Source organism: Grampus griseus (genome assembly GCF_964374135.1).
Source record: "Grampus griseus genome assembly, chromosome: 12".
Taxonomy (NCBI): domain Eukaryota; kingdom Metazoa; phylum Chordata; class Mammalia; order Artiodactyla; family Delphinidae; genus Grampus; species Grampus griseus.
In genome coordinates this window covers 51914881-51934162 of record NC_139006.1, presented here as the reverse complement: position 1 = coordinate 51934162, position 19282 = coordinate 51914881, and the positions used below count along the sequence as shown (strand labels likewise).

The following is a 19282-nucleotide window of genomic DNA, read 5'->3' as shown; positions in this document are numbered from 1 at the left end:
CAGTAACAACGATTAACAGTTGAAAATTTCAAATTTCAATAGGGGTAAATTCCTGACAACACAGACAACTGAAAATGGTCTGCACACTAAGCTCTCTAGACTGTGAAAGGCCAATAAGTGAAGTTATGTGTATAATGCTTTGTGAAGCAGGGCTAAACATACCAAGCCAGGGCCTACTATCTCCAGCCATGAGGAACAGGGTAAAAGCACCTTAGAAAGAAGTCATCTCATTCTGCTCCCTACCTTCAAGAAGAAGAGTCTTGTTCTTGTCATTAAATTAAAACCCTTCATCAACTATCAATATCAATATATACAACACCTCTCTCTCTTCATACACCTCTATTTGTGTACTTGAAGTATTTATGCTGCTGTGTAAGATCATCCATTTCTGAGTGGAAATGTAAAATGAGTGTAAGAGGTCCCTTAATCTTCTCTTTTCCAAACTAAATAATCCAGGGGCATTACGCTTCCCTCATATAGTTCATCTTCCAGCCCTTATCAGTTTTGTGCTTGTCATCTCTTCCTTCTTCAGTTCCTCATTAGAGTTCTTTTATAAGAGTCAGACCACCATCGCCTACTAAACAATTAAATGTTTATCACCAAGAATAGGTACCTGCATTAGAATATCTGAATACGGCTCAGTATAACCTCTACTTGGGGGTGGGGTACTTCTAAGTGCTTTAAATAAATTATATTTAACCCTCATCAAAAGAAAAAAACATAAAGTACTATTATTACTCTCACTTTAGAAATAAATTTGCAGCACAAATAAATTTGCAGCACAGAATGGCTAAACACTTATGCAAGGTTAGTTACTCTGCCAGTGAGCTGGGATTTGGAGTATAGTATACACAGGTATCACCTGTGAATCTCGTTAGAAAGCAGACACTGATTCAGTAGATCTGAGGTAGGGCCTAAGGTTCTACATTTCTAACAAGCTTCTGAGGGATGCTGATTGCTGGTCCAGGGACCACACTTTCAGTGTGCATATCACCTCCCAGAACCCTCCCTACTCCATATCAGTGGGAGGAGGCCCATCCTCCTTCTTTACGTTGAAGTGTAATACATTATTGGACTCCGTTGCTTCCTCCCTTTAATCTATCCTTACAAATGATGATGCTTTTTCTCTTTTTTGGTCAACTGTTTTGTTTTGGAAAGAAGCATACAGAAATACATTTCTATTGTGGCTGACTACTGAAGTCATAACAATTAGCAAGTATTAACTGTAAGGCTTGACAATCTATATTGGGGAAGAGTCCACAGGAAAAAACAAACAACCACATTTTGTCTCTTCTACTTTCAAATAGATATCCAACCCCTACCTTGCCCAATCACACTTTTAAGCCTAACTTTATAACTTCTGAATTCAGTTTAACATTGCAGACCATTAGCCTTGGGGAATAGCACTCTCACCAAAGTTGCATGCACTTTTTAGTGCAGTATGAAAATATGACCAATATAATAATTCTAAGTAAAAAATCAAACAATTTCCATAAAATAGTATTCATAACTAGAGTAAAAAAGGAGAGTTCTTATAGAATGGAATCACATCTAACATTTTAAGGTTAAATTGGAAGAAGCAGCAGGAATATCTCATTTCTTCCCTCTTTGAAAATGACTAGGGCTACTGCTCACAAATGTAAATTACTGCACAGAGAACAATTAAGTAACATCTATCTGCAGGTTTATTATCTAAACCCAGCAAATGCTGCAAAAACCGAAGGTAATAAAGCATTTTATGAACAACTTCACTTCACTGGTTCCTAACCTAATTGAGCTTACGTGAACTGTTTAACAGAATGATATTTAAAAACCTGTTAAAGAACCAGATTATTTACTTGACCCTCCACTCAAGAAAAGTTATAGAGAAACAGCCCAAAATATTCAAGGAGAAAAGTTTTACAGTGTCATTAAAATCAAGAAGTTAGGTTTTTGACTTACTATTTTTTAACAATATTGACTATGAAATAAATTAATCCAAGAGGCCACATTTAAAAGAACAATCCCCTGGGCTTCCCTGGTGGCGCAGTGGTTGAGAATCTGCCTGCTAATGCAGGGGACACGGGTTCGAGCCCTGGTCTGGGAAGATCCCACATGCCGCGGAGCAACTGGGCCCGTGAGCCACAACTACTGAGCCTGCGCATCTGGAGCCTGTGCTCCGCAACGGGAGAGGCCATGACAGTGAGAGGCCCGCGCACCGCGATGAAGAGTGGCCCCTGCTCGCCACAACTAGAGAAAGCCGTTGTGCAGAAGCGAAGACCCAACACAGACAAAAATTAAATAAATTAAAAAACATTTAAAAAAAAAAAAAAAAAAAAAAAAAAAAGAACAATCCCTGAGACCTGTGTTTTTATCCACATATGCTTAACAGAGAATTGAAATCTACCATAAAATTCAAAAGTAATGAACTGAATAGCCAATGATTTATATTCTATTTTTTGACTAGTTTAAGAAATTCTACTAGGAGGCAGAAACTTTATATATTTAGTTTCTGTCTAGTAGTGATATTTTTTTTTGAAAAATCAATTTTAGCTAAATCAATTCACCCATGTCTGCACTGGGAGGGAAAATATCATCTTATGGACTAAGGTAAAGTGTCTAAATACAATAGGATATGTTCAGAAAATTGAGTCAATTTAAGTAGCCAGAAAAAAAATTTTAAAGAAAAAAGTAAAATAAGTATAATGGGATTTCTGGTTCCAGAGAAGATGGCGTAAACATAATTTTCCCTATCTCTTTCACAAATGGTAGTTAAAAGTCCTGGTCATGATATACAATATAAACATAAGAAGACTCTAAAAGATGGAGAGGCGGTAGAATGGCTAGGAGTCTCAATCTGGTGAACAACACAGAGGAGAGCTGCCTAGTTTTGTTTTTAACCTCATATATCCAGGACTGAGTGCTGGAGAAAACAACCACCCAGAAATGGCAATGGACACAGACAAAAAGAAAAATCCAAGAGAGGCCTGCTTTCACCAGCCAAAAGAAAAAATGGGGGGGGGGAACCTAGCAAAATGTAAACCTTTTAGACAAGAACTGCCTTAATCGAGCCAAACACCACAGAAAAGATTGCGACACTACCCCACCTCCATCAGCAAAGGCTCAGTGAGGAACTTAGACTTCTAGGTGTCCCTCTATTCCCCCACCCCTCTCTGCTGGGGTGGTATCAGAGAAGACTGAATGGGGAAGACTGATGGTAATGACTCCCTCCCCTACCTCTTTCACCCTCATGATTATCAGCAGAGGTCTCTTAGTTTGGACTTCCACTCCCATCTACCTTTAATGAGGTACCCTTCCCTACTGGGGTGGTGTCAGAGGAAGCTGAGTGGAAAGCCAAGAATTTCATGACATATCAGCAGTAACAGTGGAGGCCATCTGGGAAGCCCCTGTCCAAGCCAGGTGGTGTCAGCAGAGGTCTAGTACAGCACTGAACTTCTATTCCCCACCCAGCAGTAATTAAGTGCCCACCTCACCCTGGGTGTCAAAAGAGGCTGAGTAGGGACCCTGGACTTCCACTTTCACCTAAATGTAATGAGGTGAAGCCTCCTCTTTCCCCACTAGTGTGATGTCAGAAAAAGTCTGCTAAAAGAGATGATTTAAATAAGACCATAACATAACACTCAAAATGTCTAGAATACAATTAAAAATCACTTGTCATACCAAGAACCAGGATAAACTTGAATTAGAAAAGACAATCAACAGATGCCAATACTGAAATGACACAGTTGTTGGAATTATCTGACAAGAATTTTAAAGGCGCCATCATGAAATGCTTCAATAAGCAATTACAAACACACTTAAAACAAAATGAAAAAAGTCTCAGCAAAGAAACAGAAAATATAAAGAACAATCAAATGGAAATGTTAGAAATGAAAAAAATAATAACCAAAATAAAAAGCTTACTGGATGGGCTCAACAACAGAATGGAGGGTACATAGGAAAGAATTAGTGAAGTTGAAGATAGAACAATACACCTTTTCCAATTTGAATATCAGAGAGAAAACAAACAGACAAAGAAAATAAACACAGCCTCAGGAACCTGAGGGACTATAATAAAAGATCCAGCGTTCCAGTCACTGGAGTCCCAGAAAGAGAGCAGAAAGAGGGTGCAGCTGGAAAAATATACAAAGAACCAACACCTGAAAATTCCCCAAATTTGGCAAGAACCATAAACCTACAGTCCAGAAGTCAAGCGAGGGACTTCCCTGGTGGCGCAGTGGTTAAGAACCCATCTCCCAATGCAGGGGACATGGGTTTGATCCCTGGTCCAGGAAGATCCCACACACCATGGAGCAACTAAGCTTGTGCACCACAACTACTGAGCTCGTGCTCTAAAGCCTGAGAGCCACAACTTCTAAACCCACATGCCACAGCTACTGAAGCCTGCGTGCTCTAGGGCCCCTGTGCCACAACTACTGCACGTGCATGCTGCAACTACGAAAGCCTGCACCCCTAGAGCCCATGCTCTGCAACAAGAGAAGCCACCACAATGAGAAACCTGTGCACTGCAATGAAGAGTAGCCCTTGCTCGCCACAACTAGAGAAAGCCCGTGTGCAGCAATGAACACCCAATGTGGACAAAAAAAAGAAGTCAAGCAAACCCCAAACAGAATAAACCCCAAAAAATCCACGCCAAGAAATATTATAATCAAACTTCTGGAAACTAAAGACAAAGAAAACCTTGAAAGCTAAAGAGAAGCAACACCTCATTTAAAGAAGGAAAAAATTGAATTATAGGACTTCCCTGCTGGTACAGTGGTTAAGAATCTGCCTGCCAATGCAGGGGACATGGGTTCGAGCCCTGGTCCAGGAGGATCCTACATGCCGTGAAGCAACTAAGCCCGTGCTCCACAACTACTGAGCCTGTGCTCTAGAGCCCGTGAGCCACAACTACTGAAGCCTGTGCGCCTAGAGCCCGTGCTCCACAACAAGAGAAGCCACCGCAATGAGAAGCCTGTGCACCGCAACGAAGAGTAGCCCCCGCTCGCTGCAACTAGAGAAAGCCCGCATGAAGCAAAGAAGACCCAACCCAGCCAAAAATAAATGAATTAATTAATTAACTTAAAAATTTTTTTTTAAATGAATGACAGTGGATTTTCATCATAAAACATGAAGGGCAGAGGAAGTAACACATTCTTCAAGTGCTGAAAGAAAAGAACTATTGACCCCAGAATTCTATATCCAACAAAAATATCCTTCAGAAATGCAGGAGAAATCAATAAATTCTTAGATGAAAGACAGCTAAGAGAATTTATATCTATTCTAAAAGAGTAGATAAAGATTCTCTAAATAGGAAGGAAATGATGAAGGAATTTTGGAACATCAAGAAGGAAGAATGGAAAGAATACAAATATGGATAAACAGACTTTCCTTTCCCTCTTAAATTTTCTGAATTATGTTTGACAGCTGAAACATAACATTGTCTGATGTGAATTTAAAAAGACTTATAATGGAATGGTAATGCTTTAAGCAACTGTGTCTGGAAGCAAAAAACTTACTCATTTTTAAGTACATCGTATTTCACTGAAAAGGCAGATGGCCAACATGACCTTATTAAATATCCCCAACTTCCATCTCAACACATCATTCCCTCAGGTCTTGGCATTCAATAAATGTTGAAAGAACGAGTGAATGAATGAATGCTTTCTAAGACAAACTTCTCCATCTGTATTTCTGACTTCACCTTCTTCTATATCATTCAGACACTGTCCTATAAATTATACTATCTTTCTCATGGTCTCAACAGATTTTGGCTCCTTCCCATAAGTCTTCAACTAAGTGCATCTTAAGAAACTCCCTCCTCAAATAAACCTCCTCCTTGAACAGCCAACATCTCTCTCTCCTCCCCATTACCAAAACTCTAAAAAATTAATCCATATTCATTATCTCTATTTCTCATGTCCAATTTAATTTTGGCCCAAAACAATGTTTCCCTGTCTTCTCAGTTTATTTATACTGTATTCTTGACAAATAGCCTCTAATCTATTAATTTATAAATATAACACCCTGATTTTATCTTCCTTGCTGGCCACTTTTTCCCCTCTTCAAAGGATCTCCTCTTCTGGTTTCTGAGCTACTGGCCCATTCTACTTTTTCCTTACTGATTTCTCCTTTTAAATCTCTTTCACTGACTTTCCCTTGCTTATCCTTAAATGCAGATATTCCCTAAGATAATGTCCTAGAACTTATTCAGTACCTTTTCCCGTGACCCTATATAATACCATAGCTTCAAATTCAATATATATGCTGGTGATCCCCAAATTTCTGTTTTTTAGCTATTCAAGAGAAGTGACTATGCTTCTATAGCAGTCCCATGTTACAAACATGATTATTATCCAGTAGAGTACATGCACATACTTGGCACTATGTTTTATAAAATATAGGTAAGATATTTGCTAAACTTCTAATTTCTGAAATCATTTTCAGTATTTTCAAATCATAATGTTGAGTTTTCATATTTAAATAACCAAAGTTAGTGCTCCAAAAAAGTTTTCACATCCTACTATCATTTAGAGCATCATCATTATATTGTTGAAGGATGTCACTTTATTATAAAGTGCTAATACATACCAGTTTCATTTGAAGGAAACATGAAGTTTACTTTACTAGAGAATAATATGGCACAATCAGTTCCTGACTTGATTACCCTTTGAAATGAATCCAAAATGACATATGCTATAATACAAGTGAATTAAGTTAGGGTACCATATACAACAAAAAAGAAATCACACTGAATAAAATTAAGGACTATGTTATCCATCAATATAAAATTTTTTTCTTTTTCTCCAACTGGTGTCAATAAGATTACAGTAATATTCAGGTTTCTAACCCCCAAAATTAATTGTTTTCTAATTTCATCTATACCACTTGTGCAACAATTGTTTTAAAATGACTTAAAAGCAATGAAAAATGCTAAATAACTCCCCACTCTGATAAAATCACTGATATGACTTATTTATACTAATGGAATAAAGATCACAAGCACTACATTACTTCACTGAATTTAACATTTTCAATGATCAAGCAGTTTGTGTGTATCTTCTCCCCAGTTCCGGTAATGGCCCTGAATATACAGACCACGTAAAAATGATAGGCTGTGTTTTAAGATACAGAGATCACCATATGGGTATCAACAGGTATTAATGCTATGCAAGCCAAGAAAATATGTAAGGAAGACTTAATAACAAACGAAATTGTGTACTTAAATAAATACTACAAACAAAATTTGCCTTTACTCAAGGCAAATCCATTGTTTTATAATAGAGATGTATTCCAAGTTGGATACCTGTGGAATTTCACACGAGTGTTAGGTACTGATTTTCTGACACTCCCTTTGAATATACAAGTCCCAAACAACCAAGGTAGGCACTCTGAACATCTTTTCCCTGGCATGTTCCTTCAATTAAAAAAAGGGTTGTATGTATAGATGCCAATGGGCCATGATGCTTATAACCAGCAAGCACTCTAAGTAGCACTGTACCAAATCCTGTTAGCGCTCAGGGAAGTAAATTTGCTTTGGCATCATTTCTAGGGATGCCTCCTGGAATAAAATTTGGGAATGTTCTGTCTCTAGGAAATGGTGGAGGATTTTTAAATTTACATATTTTCAATCCAATTGCCAGCAAAATCTCCCTTTTAGTAAGCAGTAAGAATTATGATAATGTAGCTGAAAACAACACTCCCCAGAATACAGACATAACCTCTCAGCTGTGTGCTTCACTTTCTATCATACACAAGAGATCCGTTAAAAATGAAATGCTAGCTCCACTGGGTGGCACATGACTAAGACATAAGAAGGGTTACTCCTACTACTAAAAATTATTCTGCCTTTTGTTTCCTCATGAAAAAAATATTTAGATTACCAAATTAAAACAAATAAAAGTAACACTGCATAATTTAGCTGTCGTTTTCTACCAAATTGCTTATAACTGTAACCATAAAATGATAATAATCTACCATATGTGCAGCTGCAAAACTAAGAAAAGCACTGGTCAGTGCTGCTGAGAAGTGTGAACCTACTACTCTCCCTGGTGCCTGTGCAACTGAATTGCAATAAAATCAAAGTTTCATTTCTCCAAGTAGGAAATTTTATATACTGTCAGTTCTGCCATAAGGCTTGTTTTGAAAATACAAATTTGTTTCAGTGCATTTGATGTATCTGAAAATAATCTGAGCAGAATGTGACTCTCAACTCATAAGAAATGCTAGGTGCAGGCAGAAAATGGCAGCCAGCTGACTCAAGCCCAGTAGGAATACACAAAAACACACCCACACACCTCACACCTCAAACATCTACCAGCTAAGGTAGTTCACCCTGTGTTATGGCCACACACACACACACCTAGTGTTAAAACTTTCTATACAATCTCAGTAACTCTTCTTCTACCACTTTACAATAACTCACAAACTGCAACCCTTTTCAGTATCCATTTCCATCAGCATACTTCAGGTATTTTCAAGGTAAAGCACCATGTTTATTGCAGTATTTATGCGTTTCTTAATTAATATTTGTAAAACTGTGCTATCATTTTTATTAGTTTCCTTTAAAAAAGTGTTGCAATGATGAAGTTTTGAGTGTTGTGCCCCTAAACACATTTTTGCCATAAGTGGGGTTTTGGGGGCATGATTTTGCAGTGTGATTTTTAGGAACATGTATGTCTCCTTTTAGCAGAACTAATTGTATAATAAATGGTAAAATGTATGCCTCTACTATATTTGTGTATAGGACAAGAGTAAATATAAATAATTATTTAAATTTTGTAACTTAAAAAATGTGTTTTATGTGTTTATTTTCATGAGAGTATTACTGACTTTTTCTATCTCCTTTTAGAAAATCTCTTTTCTCAGTTATAGACCTTTATAAGAATTCAGGAAGGAAAAAGTTTTACATATATACATAATACAAAATTTATTATGTGTGTGTGTGTACACACACACACACACTGCCACTTTTCCCATTCAAGCTATTAATCATACCAAATAATTTGTGCTCCTGCTATGACTTGACAACCAAATTCTTTCCAGAAGTCTGAGGTGAGAAAAGGTCCAAATGACTCAGAAAACAGACAGGATGATTCCTTGTTTTGTGTTCGTATGTCACTTAAAACCGGAATTAACCAAAAAGTTGCATAAGAAAGTAAGCAATCCATTAAGGAGAGAGACTGGGGTTCAAGGCAACACAAACAGCCCAAAGAGCTGTTCTCACCAATGATAAATGCAGTTTCTTATAATAGGTTTTCCATTTTTCTGAAAAAATACCCGCATTGTATTCAGATAAAAGGGAAGTCACCATAACCTTTAGGAATTCATAAGCCTTCACTTAGTTAAATACTCTTGCTTACATCCAATGCTTCTCAATCACAGCAAGGTTTGTCAACTGCATACCTTCCTTATCAGAGTATATACTTCAACATTAGCAGTTTGTCTACATCGGGTTTAACCTTTTCACATTATCAACCTACTGTAAATAAAGAAAAACTTACTGTCAGGCAGGAAAGTCTAAGTGTGGGGCATGGAGCATCGGTATCACCTGGGAGCTTTTAAGCAATGCAAAATGCTGGGCCTCTCTCCAGATATGGCTTAGTCTGCATTTTATCAAGCTGCATAGGTGACTGATGTACACATTAAAGTCTGAGAAGCACAGGTCTAAACTACTGTATGACAAACTCCCAGGCTCCATTTCTGCCTGTTTTGCACTTCTATGAAGTTAAGAAAAACAGATTTCCTGACACCAAAGTATAAGTCTTTTACAGTGAATTAACTGGAACGCTAATTTACAAAAAATATGCTGCCATTTTGTTAGTCTTTCTAACCTTGTTAGAACACAATCTGTTTGGATCACAATGGATAAGAATGGAGAGTATGGTCACAAAAGATATGTGAGATAAAACTGATTAAATATGACTAAATATTAATTCCTAAAAAGGCAGAATTTTATATATAAGTATATATAAAACATTTTTTTTCATTTATACATGCAAAACAGTAGACATGTGTGCAATAAAAACCCTAGCAACTCATGCTTATGTCATATGCCTAGGACATATTTCATTAATTAGACAAACATTTAAAAAACTACAGAGAGTTAATGTTTCTTCCCCAATTGTATATAAAAGCACTAAATTGAGTGACCTGGTTACAATGAATTAAAACCTACAGAAGAAATGGTTTAATAATGGTACCTTTATACAATTCAATGTGATAGGACAATTTATCACAGATTTTTACTGAAAACCAGTATACAGCTCATTAATACATGCATATTGCCATATAATTTTAAGTGCTAAGCACCCAGAAATTCTCTGGTAAAATGTCCCCTGTTATCTCAGTCTATCTCCTTTGACCTCTAAATAGGCACACACACAGTATACATTTGACACAGACTAGCCTGGCTGCTTCATTAGGACAAAGGGCTGCAAAGTGCTGAGGGATACAGCCTCCACTTTCCCTATTTTTTTTTTTGTGTGTGTGTGTGTGTGTGTGTGTGTACGCTTTTATTTTTTAATTGAAATGTATTTGACATATCACATTGTAAATTTAAGGTGTACAAAACACATGTTAATTTGATAATTTATATATATACTGCACCAATATGATTGCATTACAGCGAGAATTAGCACCTCTATCATGTCACATAATTATCATTTCTTTTTTGTGGTGAGAATATTTAAGACCTATTCTCTTGGCAAGGTAATAATTATAATGCAATATTGTTATCTATATTCACCATACTGTGCATTAGAGTTCCAGGACTTGTTTATCTCCTAATCGCAAGTTTTCCTCTCTCCTTGATCTGTTTCTTACAAGTCCATGACAAAACCAAACCAAACTAAAACCAAAATCCCAACTACGCAAATATATGGTTCCAGATAACATAATGAATCAGATGGTCATATGCTATCTGGGATGGCAAAGATGGCATTATCTGGGCAGCTATTCACGAGCAGGGGAGATGCCCTTTTCCTTAAAATATAAACTGAAAGGCTTATACCAAAGGAGCTCCAAATTTGCTATTTTTAGTAAGTGACTTCAGGTCTGGGTAAGTGGGGAAAGGGAAAAGGGAATAGGAGAATAGAATAAAGGAAAATGCAGCAAGGAAGAAAATATGTATGCTCAGGCAAACAGACTAACCAGTAAAGGTCAAAAACAAACAAAAGTGCAAAAAATAAAACAAAAAAATTTCTTCCTAATTCACTGGGCGAATTATAATGTCTTGCTTTCCTCGGAAAGATAAGGGTACAAATTCTTGAACTGATATGTTGGAATTCCAGATATAAGTAGTATTAAAAATCAGATTCAGCAAGAGAAGAAAGACAAAATAAACTATGCTAGCTAATAAAAGCACAACAATAGAGATTAAGACAAAAAAGGGAGACCTGTTTGGATCTAGAGATTTCATTTAGGATGGATGCTTTCCACCCAAACATTGGCAAACTTTTTTTAAAGGTCCAGATAGTATTTCATGTTTTGCGGGCCATACTGTATCCCACAAATGAACAACTCTGTGATTGCAGTGTAAACATAGGTAATACAGAACCAAGTAAGCATGGCTGTGTTCCAAAAAAGCTTAATTTACAAAAGTAGGCAGTAGCTTGGATTTGACCTGTAGGCTGTAGTTTGCAAGTACTGCTATAGCCTAGCTTAGAACTAGAAAAACTATGGCTGCAACTTTCCTGGGGTTTTATGAGAAACAGAAATGATGAGTGAGAGTCACTTGGCCTCCAGCAGGAAGTGGTCTCTAAGATCTCTGTCACTGATTTTGAGAGTGATTAGCCCTTTGAAAACTAACTTGGGCTAGTATTTATATAGTTATTACAGACCTTGTTCTATCATATTGCAGTGACATATACTTTTCCTTTCCCTAAGCTTCCTTCTTGTTATTTTCATAATAATAAAAAAACAATTTTCCACTGGAAGTGCTAGCCAGAGCAATTAGGCAAGAAAAAGAAATACAGTTGGCTGTCCATATCCACAGGTTCTGTATCTGAGAATAGAGGGTCAACTGTACAACACCCATCTTGAGGCAGACTCAAGATGCCTATTAAAAATATGCTCCTGGGCTTCCCTGGTGGTGCAGTGGTTGAGAGTCCCCCTGCCGATGCAGGGGACACGGGTTCGTGCCCCGGTCCGGGAAGATCCCGCATGCCGTGGAGCAGCTAGGCCCGTGAGCCATGGCTGCTGAGCCTGTGCGTCCGGAGCCTGTGCTCCACAACAGGAGAGGCCACAACAGTGAGAGGCCCGCATACCGGAAAAAAAAAAAAAAAAAGCTCCTATCCTTTCATTTCAGCACTGCTACTATTATTTTAAAACGTACTACTATTAGCCTCAAAGTTAGAAAAGGCAGTTCTATATGTGATGTATTTCTTCTTAGAGCTCTTTAAGTCATATATAAAAGATATATCATGATTATAAGGGAGGTCCACTCTGCTTAGAATGTAGAAAGTCTCAAGAGGTTACTCCCACACTAATGATGAGAAAGAGCCAGAGAATCTGTAGACCTTTTTTGCACCCATCAGAGTTCATGTCACAAGAACTGAACTCCAAAAGTGACAAGCCTCTCCAAGGAGAGACAGGACACAGAACTCAGAGGAAGAAGTGGTCATCATAAAAGGCAGATAAGAAAAAACAGCTGAAAAATTATAAAATTTTAATAAAGGCTGAGTGTGGGCTAATATGACAGCTTACACATTCCTGGGAGCATCAGACATAGAAGACATAGGAGAGTATGCATTCCCTCACCAGATTTTTCTCACAGGCCCCTACCAGGGGCTTATAGGACATATAATGAAGCAAGAGACCTAAGAGAATTCCCATCAGTGATGCCTATGTACAAAACTCTGCCTACTTCTTGGATCATTCTCTTATAGAAAGCAAAAGCTAGAAGTTTCTATGAGGTCAGGAAACACTGCTGCCCTACCTATACCCAGAGAGACCAGGAACACTAGGAAAACCCTGCCAGTACTCCAGAACCCACAATAAGCACAAGGTAGCAGAAGCCCTCCACTAGAGAAATTTCAAGTCTGGTGCACTGAGGATAACTACAGTAATAATAAGACACGAATCCAACTGAACAATTGACTAGAATGACTCAAAGCACATACTAACTGCCTGCCTGATAGAGGAGAGAGGTGCCTTTTCTGAGCATAAATACTATTGACCTCAATCTCTGCTGTTCTTTAGCACACAATATCAGGTATTAAATAATAAATAAAGAATTCCTTGGATGGCTTTATCAGCAGACTTGATACAGCACAGGAAACAGTCAACTTGAAAGTAAGGCAGCAGAAATTAGCCAAAATGAAACACAAAGAAGATAAAAAGAACAGAGCATCCCAGATCTGTGGTACCATCGCAAACATGTAATACCAGAATCCCAGAAAGAGAAAAGAGAGAGAAGGGGATGGAAGGAATGTCTGAAGAGATAATGAATGGTCAAGAACTTTACAAAATTAATGAAACACAACAAACCACAGACAAAAGAAGCTCAAGGAACTCCAAGCAGGATAAACACACACACATACATACATACACACATACATACATACACACACACACATCCCTCCCTAGACATATCATGGTCAAATTGCCGAAAACCAAAGCCAAACACAAAATTTTGAAGACAGCAGGAAAAAAGCATTTTAAAGTATTTTAAAAAGCATATCACAATAGCAACCATATTCCACATTTGTGACTTGATAGTTAAAAATAATAAAACAGGAATATCTAACACTTACTGAGTACTTATTACATGTCAGAAACTAAGTGTCACAAAACCCCTATGAGGTACATTTAATATCTTATTTTACAGATGAAGAAACTGAGATACCAAGAGGTTAAATAAATTGCTGAGGGGCTTCCCTGGTGGCGCAGTGGTTGAGAGTCCGCCTGCCGATGCAGGGGACACAGGTTCGTGCCCCTGCCCGGGAAGAACAGAAAGTTCTTCTATCACTACTGCGGTTGGCAGTGAATGTTAGTATAGTTTACACAGCTCCTTCTAAATTAGGTAAATACTTCTGGGCAACAAGAAATCTGGACTTTAAATGTACCGCATGAATATATTTTGGTGCTGAATTGCACCTACTTGTCCTTACAATGGCACTCCCATTTGAAACCACTTTTCTCCTTTAGAGGACAGTGAACATAATATCAAGGAAAAAGTTATTACTATTTCTAAATTGTCTCTGCTCACAGCAGGCAGTCTTCAGGCAGCAATTTTGTCATAGCATTATGATTAATTTGTTTTCAATAGGCTTTATTTTAGAATAATTTTAGATTTATAGAAAAGTTGAAAAGACACTCTCCTCCAATTTTCCCTATTGTTAATATCTTATATCACTGTAGTGTATTTGTCACACCTAAGAATCCAACACTGTTACATTACTATTAACTAAACTCCAGAGTTTATTCAGATTTCACTAATTTTTCCATTAATGTCCTTTTTCTATTCCACAGTCCTATTCAGGGTACATTGAGTTTATCATGTCTCCTCAGTTTCCTGTAGTCTGTGACAGTTTCTCAGTCTTTCCTTGTTTTCCATGACCTTGATAATTTTGAGAAATACTGGCCAATCTCCAATCTGAGTCTGTCTAATGTTTTTCTCATGGCTGGAGTGGGGTTATGGATTTTGGGAAAGAATGCCACAGAGGCGAAATGCCATTCTCATCCCATCACAGCAGGGGTATCTGAGAGCCACAAGATTTTGGTGATGTTAACCTTCATTACCTGGTTAAAGTAGTGTTTGCTGGGCTTCTCCATTGTGAAGTTATTATTTTTCCTTTCATTCTCTATTCTTTGAATGCAAGTAAGTGAGACTATCTCAGGAGCAGAGGATGGAAATTAAGCTCCACCTTTTGAAAGGGGGAGTATCTACATTTATTACTTGAAATTCTTCTATAAGAAAGAGTTGTCTCTCCTCCCCCATTTGACTAATTTATATTTAAGCTATTGTTTAACATGGGTAAAATGATCATATAAAGTACATGTTTTTAGCTGAGATTTCACTCTCTTAAAGCCAACGAACAAGCCCCTAGCCCACTTTTCAGCCCAACCGAAAAGAAACAAATTTAAAGTGTCACAGTTGAGTAAACAATTTTGCCCAGCATCTGTATAACCTTAGGAAAGAAGCAAAGTTCATTCAGGGTATGCTTTGAATGGAGGAATATGGAACAGGACTTGGTATTCTCATCACTGAGCAACCAAAGTCTGTCTCCATTCCTCCCTCCTTCCCTCTCTCTCCCTTCTCCCCCTTCGGAGTAGAGGTGTTCCTCTTTCCTGATAATAACACAAAGATGCCTCGTGCTGGCATCTGCTAGATGCTGCTAGAATTTATATCTCTAGAGGCCAAACAAGGCATGATAACCAGATATATTAAAATAAGAATTTCAATTATTCTTGGTTAGACTATAAATAATTTCTCAGATAATCTATCCTTCATCCCATCAGTTAGACCCCAGGAAACAGAACTCCTTGAGCAAGGAGCTCAACTCACGGTAAAATGAATGTGAAACTGCTTAGAAAACCGCATACCCAGAAGACCTACACTCAAAAGCTACAAGAGCTGAGGGTTTCAGACAACAACAACTAAAACAGTAATAAGAAAAAAATAAGGGTTCAGAGAACTTTTAAAAGAAGAAGAAATCAAAGGGCAGAAGAGAGAGAAGAAGAAAAACTAGATGAAATCAACATAACCCTCGAAACTAAATCATTGGTAAGAAATACATGAGTCAATTTTTTTTTTCAAGCAGGCTAAATTGTAACTAATGTAACTAGCATGAACATATCTAAGGAAGAGTGACCTGTTTGCACAGTACAAAAAAGGCTTCAAACTTGTTTAGTGTATTCTAGATCTGCCCAGGAAGAAGGCATTCAGCCAAATGGTCCGCTAATCACAAATATTCTATTTCTCTTCCTCACTCAGTCCAGCCTTACTCTTTTGTCTCATAACTTCACTGTTCATACGATTCTAATTGGTCCTCCAGAATCTCTAATATTCTACCAAGATATGTCTTGGTGTCTTCTGGCTTTACCTAAAATCCTCCCTCCCATCTTCTTAACCTTCAATTAAACATAGATTTCACCTAAAAGTAATCACAATTCTGTAAACTTAAAAAATAAACTTTAGGGTTTACAAAATACTTTTTCTCTTATTCCCTCACTTGATCTTTATAATAATAAAAACACCATGGTATATTATCATCTTACAAATAAAGCAAGGGTAACTTACATGGTTGAAGTTACCCATATCAGTTCTGTTACTCCCAATGACCCTTTACAAATTCACCTGAAGTGAAGACCTGAATTCACTTGGTAGTTCAGCGTACTGTAATTCCTAAAGGTCCCTAGTGACTTCTTGTTCAACGAATCCAATATATACTTTATGGTTCTCCTTATATGACTTATCTGTACAAGTAACTCTCTTGAAATGCTATTTTCCTTCAGCTCCTTCTGACCCAACTTTTTATTAACACTATTCCCTTGTCTCTATTCCTTCTCATTCTCATTCTAAGGCCCTATCCCTTTACACCTAATAAATGTTAGGGTCTGTCTTTGGCTTTTATCTCTCTTCATGTTGTATGTTCTTCCTGGGCAATCTCACCCAAACTCTAAGCTTCAAAAGACAATTATATTCTGACTCCCAGAAGTACATATCTAGTCCCAAATTTTATTCTCAACTCCAGACTCTTATCTGAATTAGACTGGGCCTATCTTCTAAGTTAATGTGGCCAAAATTAAAGTCATAACCTTTATCTCTTTTTAAAACCTGCTTTTCCCCATATATGTCCTATCCCATCTCCCTACATGCCTAACCCAGAAATCAGAGCCACCCAGATTCTGTTAGCTCCACAATCATCACACCTACTCTACCTCTAAATAGCTGTCAAGTCTGTCTCCCCCTTTCTATCCTCATCATCTCTGATTTAGCTCAGATTTTAGCATCTCTCCCACCTGGACTACTGCTCTACTACACAGTAAACTTCTGAACACTAATTTCACCCTTTCAATCCATCTTTTGTCTTGCTGCCTAAAAGATTCTTTTACAACACCAGTCAGATCAATTCACCAGGCCCTACCTTCAATTATCAAAAGTAAACACCAAACCTCTCCCCCACCCCAAGCTGATAAGGGTAAGCCCAAATACCTTGGCCATTCAAGACCCTCAGTGATTTGGACTAAGCTTACCTTTCCAGCATCATTTCCCTCCACCTTGCCTTTGCAACTTCAACCTCACCATTGCAACCTGTACTTTCAGTAAATCAAACTCCTGAAATTTCCTAAACACATTATGACAGTGCTGTCCAACAGAACTTTCTGTGATGATGTAAATGTTCTATATCCATTCTATACAGTACCAGTCACATGTGGGCATTTGGGAACTTAAAATACGTTGTGGTGACTAAGGTACCGAGTTTTTTATTTTATTCAATTATAATTAATTTAAATTTAAATTGTCACATGTAGCTAGTGGCTTCCATATTAAAGAGGGCAGCTCTATGCTCTCTATAACTCTATATCTTGGGATGCCCAGAATGTTCCTTTCTTTACCCCTTACTTGCAGGCATGGTCATTTTCTATTCACCTTTCAAGCCTCAACTCAATGACTATTTTATTCAAAGTCTTCTTTGCCCCATCAACTCCCACAATCCCTTATGCCAAAAAAAAGTACCATTTATCATATTGTGTATATTGTGGTCATTCTTTCAAGAATTATTTACTCAGGATCTGTTATGTGTTAAATGCTGTGCAAGACACTGATGTCACAAAGAATAAGTAAACATTTTGTAATAAGAAATTCATTGTTCACTAGGACAAACAACTGCAAGCTGATTAAGAGGTGCTTTACTGGAATTATCTGCCAATACTGTTCTCTGAATAATGCCATGCTTATTTACATCTTGATGCTTTTTCACATGCTTTTCCTTTTGTGTGACATTCCCTCCTTTGCCTTCTCTATTTGATAAATTCCTTTGTGCTTTAAGATTCAGATCAAGAGTCAATTCCTCTGGGAAGTCTTCCTTAATCCCTAGCCTCTCCTCTGCTCTCTGAAATCTCACCCTGCAAATATCTCTATCATAGACTTAGCACACTGCATTACAAATATCTTGTTTGTTTCCCCCATACAACATGTCAGACAGTGCTTAGTACATAGCTGGCACTCAAAAACTGTTTGTAAAATATATGTCTACATACTAAATAAGATATTATCAATTAATATTATTCTTACTTTCACTTCTGCCAATAATATATATATACACAACTCTGACTTTTCACCTGAGCCTTATAGGCAAATTTCCATTTACTACTTTGGTAAATGGACATATTCCGAAAGACCTACACACTAGTCAAACTGAACACATCCAAAATTTATTTAACTTATCCCAAACTACCTGAGCCTTCTCCTGGGTCCCTGTCTCTTCAGGGGACCAATACCTACAGGGAAAAAAAAGGATTTTAAGCATTTTGAAACCAAGTACAATATATGTTAAACATGGTTCACCTTTACTCAAAACACTACAATCACCTAACACTATTTTAATCTTGCACCACCTCTCCTCTTAAATCAAACTAAACAACTTAAGGATCACAAAATGGCCATTTTATAATTTTGGTTATATATGCTCAGAAGAGTTTTAAATCAAAATGACATTAATATCTTCCAGAGAGTTTCACAGAGCAAAACCAAAATTACTCAAAAGAATATATATTACTTTTATTCTTTATCCCATTATCCACAATTCCTATTTAAATATGAAATTAAATAAAATAAATGATAATAAAACAGAAGGGGAAAAAAAACCACAGGAAAAGAAGTGTCCCACCAAGAAAAATAAAAATGTATTTGTTGCGCTTAAGTATTAAAGTTCCATACATATGTGAAAGTAAAGAATCATAAATCAATTTAAAATGATGATTTGGAGTTCTAATTCCAACTACCAGCCTTGCTTCTAATCTTAACTGGAAAAGTATAAAATCTTCACATTTAAGTATGAGTGTAAATTTTTCATAAATACCCTAGAACAGGTTGAAGAAATTCTATTTCTAGTTGGCACAGACACTTATAAGAAAGGGATGTTGAATTCTGTCATATTTTTTTCTCCATCTATTGAGATAATCATATAGGTTTTTCTTTTGGTTTTGGTTAATATGGTGAATTACACTGATTGATTTTTGAATGTTAAACCAGTCTTTCATTCTAGAAAAATTTGGTTATGATATATTATGGATTTTCTATATTGTTGGATTTGATTTGCATATATTCTATTGAGAATTATTGCACCTATAATAA

At 37.1% G+C, this 19282-nt stretch overlaps 1 protein-coding gene across 3 annotated transcripts in view; it reads right to left on the bottom strand.

Annotated features, from left to right (window-relative positions):
• The window catches only part of KIAA1328, a gene marked incomplete at its 5' end in the record, with an annotated part of 379366 nt that overhangs the window by 259819 nt on the left and 100265 nt on the right, over nt 1-19282 (bottom strand). The window lies entirely within an intron of this gene.